The sequence below is a fragment of the Typha latifolia genome, chromosome 4 (assembly GCF_019914945.1).
Source record: "Typha latifolia isolate L0001 chromosome 4, TyphaL0001v2, whole genome shotgun sequence".
NCBI classification, from domain to species: Eukaryota; Viridiplantae; Streptophyta; class Magnoliopsida; order Poales; family Typhaceae; genus Typha; species Typha latifolia.
In genome coordinates, this window is record NC_133089.1 from 16,241,993 (window position 1) to 16,246,132 (window position 4,140).

The following is a 4,140-nucleotide window of genomic DNA, read 5'->3' on the forward strand; positions in this document are numbered from 1 at the left end:
TTTCGGTTTCAAACAAACTCCATTTAGTAAATATTCTATTTTCTATTAATACATTGAGTAAATATTCTATTTTCTAATATATTTTAAATTTTTTTTGCTTCACGTCTTCTTTCCTTGTACCTTTTGTTGCAGTGTTCTGAGGATGCTTTTATAGCCTATAAAGAGAATTCATAGGAGAAAACAATATTTTTATGATGACATTTTACCATTTACAGTAGATTCATGTTGCAGTAGAATGCCAATAGCCCAATAGTCTCTCACTAAGGCTTCAAACCTCAATAGTATTTCATATAATATCAACTCCTGCCACGCTCATGAATTACCAGTGAACTGCATGCTTTTGGGACCATTCTCTTTTGGCCCAAGGCCTGTTCAACTTGGCATCTTTTACCTCTCTCTCTCTCTCTCTCTCTCTCTCTCTCTCTCTCTCTCTCTCTCTCTCTCTCTCTCTACGTCTATCTGCGTGTGTGTGTGTGTCTCTCCCTGTAGAAGCTTTGGCCTTTTTGGCTTTCCATGTGAAAACATAAGCTCCTGCAGATGATATATATATATATATAGGAACCCCACAAGTTTGGTGTTTGAGAGCTGTGAAGAAATGAAAAGAAGACATCTTTCTTCAAATATATCAGGAGATGGGACAGGAAACAGCAGCAATCCATGTTCCTAGGGTTCTAATCTCATGGGGCAAGTAGAGCTGCATAAATAAAAGGGAGAATATCTGCATAGTTTTTTATTTAATTATTTCCTTCATCTTTCACCATCATAACTACAAAAGTTACTGGAAATATTCCAAAGTTGTATACTACACTACTTGTACTACTTTCCATACTTCTGAAGCTCATCTGAGAAAAGAGAGGCTTAAAGATAAATAAAATATCTTTCTTTTTCATGTTTATAGTTTCCCTACATATCTGAGCAGATGAACTGCTTGTCCTTTTCCATAGCCAATGGAGGATTATGAAACAAGAGAGGATCCCAAGGAGGATATAGGAATATATATGTATATATATATACGTATATCTACGATTTACTAGCTAGGGGTAAAAATGATGTGTCCCAACAACTTGTTGTCCATTGAGATTTAACTTTTCTAGGAGTAATCTCTTTGAACCTTCAACATGGCCACGCTTTCATGTGGTTGTCTTCCTCTTCGACTGACCATTATTGGGTGTGCAGTACAAGTTGATCAAGCTTACAGGCTCCCATATGCACTCTTAACATCAAGAAATTAATACGAAAGGATTTGGATATCAGTTGCGAATGCTGTCCACGTCGGCTAGATGTTGAATGCTCCCCTGTGCTTGCAATAACGAGCCGTAACAGATATATAGACTCCACTACAATATGCTTTGATCTGCTTGCAACCTACCATTATACTTCAGTTTGTTTTTCTACAAAGTTGCTAAGCAAAGCAAAATTGCAAGTTGTGTGGTCCTCCGGCATCAGTGTATAAAGAGGTAGGTTTAAGTTGGTCCCTGTGCTAGAGGGTACCTTCCTAGGGTGCCTACGTGGTAAATTCATTTGATGTGGTCACTTACTTGCACTGCTTTTTAATCTTTTCCCATTCAACTTTGGCTTTGACACGTTGACTGAAGATTATTGCTCCTGATCTCCATTGCGGTCTTGATTTTTTCACTGTACTTTATTGTTTTTATATTCTTGCTTTGACCTTAATTACTTTAATACTCACCATCAAAGTAATTAGTCCAAGTGATTCGTTTTCATGTAGTCAATCTCATCTATTACACCTTAAATTCTGAACCATTTTACTTGCTTGCTTGGTTTTTGGTTAGCTTCTGAGTTGATGTCATTAATACATGGCATGTGTCTTTAACTTTACACTTCTGAACAGCACAGTAAAGACAGTTTGCATTCTGCAAACATAGCTCATGATTGACTGCTGCTTGATCGAAATATATATATATAGAGAGAGTTTTGGTTTTATTATGATCACCAGATATATAGTAAAAATTAAGAACAACCTCTTTATTCAACGAAAGATTCTACTGCACTGTCCTTAGTATTACATTACTCAAAATAGACAAATATCTTTTTTAAGGTAAGACCAACTTACCCTTGTCCATAAAGTGGTAGTTGTGGGATGAATTGAGCATAGTAGGATGAAATTGACATTGGCCCATCAATTTGATAAGCATAAATAAGCACCACATCTTCACGAATGCGCGATAGCTTTCCTTTCTAGGGTTTCTGCAAATCCAGCATCGCCTTCTACCTCTAGTAAAAGCACAACCTCTTGGGGTGTTGTAGATCAGCAGAAAGGCAGACTAAATCCAGTCCTGCAGGCAAAAGGACAGGCTAGGTTTCAGTAAACTAGCAGATGCAAGCTTCCCCACTCTCTGCCTTCTTTTTCACTGAAGAAGATTATCGAAATTTCGAAGGATTCAAGATTCATGTAAGTAACACTCATACTAGTTTCTGTTACTGCAAACAGTAAAGAAGATATATATATATATATAGCCCTTTGATGATCTGATTTATACTTGCTGTTGTTTAATTTTATTTTGTTTGAGGCCGATATCTTCATAGCAGGATGATAATATATTTATTCTTGCCGTATTTTCGATTATATTAAACACCGCTTGCCTCTTTTTAATTTGCGGTATGAACAATAGCAACAAAAATATTAATTTTCTATTAAATTTCGTGACGAAAAGATTCCGGATGTACGCTAAAGTATTCTTCTTCTCATTTCTTGTTATTAATAATCCAGTCTTTCATCACTGAACTCCGATCCATCCAAGTAGGTGTTGCAAATCTGAATTAATTCTTGTGGAAGATCTTCCCATTATAAACTTATAGTAGGGGTGAGATGTCATATCTTATTTAATTTGCTTCACCCTTTGTATACTCTCTTCTTAATTAATTTTCCTTCGTGAGGTATCATTTAAGCTGCGCCTTTGCACAGATATATTAGCATGCAGCTCTAGTTATATTAAAAAAGATTCAGCAGCGTGTCCTTGATGATGATGAAGCGAGTTTACTTCTCTTACTTATGAAGAATATCTCAGCTGTTTCAATCTATTCAATTACATAGGATTGATCGATCGATGATGAGAATTTTAAGATGATCATAAACTCCAGAGAAGAAGCGAGCTTTACTAATAATACTCAAGAAGGTGGCTCTTATGATGATAAAGCATCAACAAGTTCAAGGCTTTCTTCAGCTCTAAAAAGCCAAAGAATTGTTCGAGTATCGCGGGTATTTGGAGGAAAAGATCGACATACCAAAGTCAGTACTGTAAGAGGCTTGCGAGATCGGCGCGTCAGGCTATCGGTGCCGACTGCGATTCAATTGTATGATCTTCAAGATAAACTAGGACTCAATCAACCAAGCAAAGTTGTAGACTGGCTTCTAGACGCCGCGCAGCATGAGATCGACAAGCTTCCTCCACTCCAAATGCCACCGGGAAATTTCATCCAATTCCCGCAGATGGTTCCACACGAAGCTCCTCAGCAACCTACCGGCGGTGATCGTACCGATGTCGTCAGTTATAGTAGAGCTCAACAGCTAGATGTATCATCCAGCATGGCAAATGGCAATGTGTTCAATAACAATAATGTTGATGTAGATCTAATGGCATTGCCCAAATCGACAGCTACATATTGGAGTACTCCAGACACTAATCATATGAGGATGAACCCAAAAGAAGCTACGAAGGAAGCAAGCATCGATCAGCAAGATAACATTACTAGAGGAAATGAGACAGTAATGCAGGCTTCTGGGGGGCCATACACTTCCTACCATCAATGGAGGCCATCAAATGGATGCATATCACATCTAGGAGGCCATTTATCTCAGGAAGAAGCAACTCATCTCTTCTATCCATTGCCAATGTTTGCACCGAACTACGATGCCAAACAATATAACTACTTGCATATGGCAAGCTTAATGCCACAAGACCTTTCTGGTAGCTCAAACTTGAAGCCTTCACAGGACTCATCAGCACCCTCAAGGAAACCATGAAGTGCTGTAGCTACATAGGGCCAAGATAAGCAACACGCACCAAGGATTAATTTAAAGAGTTGTACTGGAGTTCAAGTTTTTGAATTGTATGTCACCTTTGTTATTGCATATTGGTACCTTGCAGTGACCACTAGATATACACTGAGCTTAATTAA

At 37.9% G+C, this 4,140-nt stretch overlaps 1 long non-coding RNA gene across 1 annotated transcript; it reads left to right on the forward strand.

The window, feature by feature from the left end:
- Window positions 1-2,134: 2,134 nt before the first annotated feature.
- On the forward strand, window positions 2,135-4,140 carry LOC140785689 (uncharacterized). Its single transcript, XR_012108501.1, has 2 exons — window positions 2,135-2,413; window positions 3,056-4,140. It is a non-coding gene; the product is annotated as an uncharacterized lncRNA (long non-coding RNA).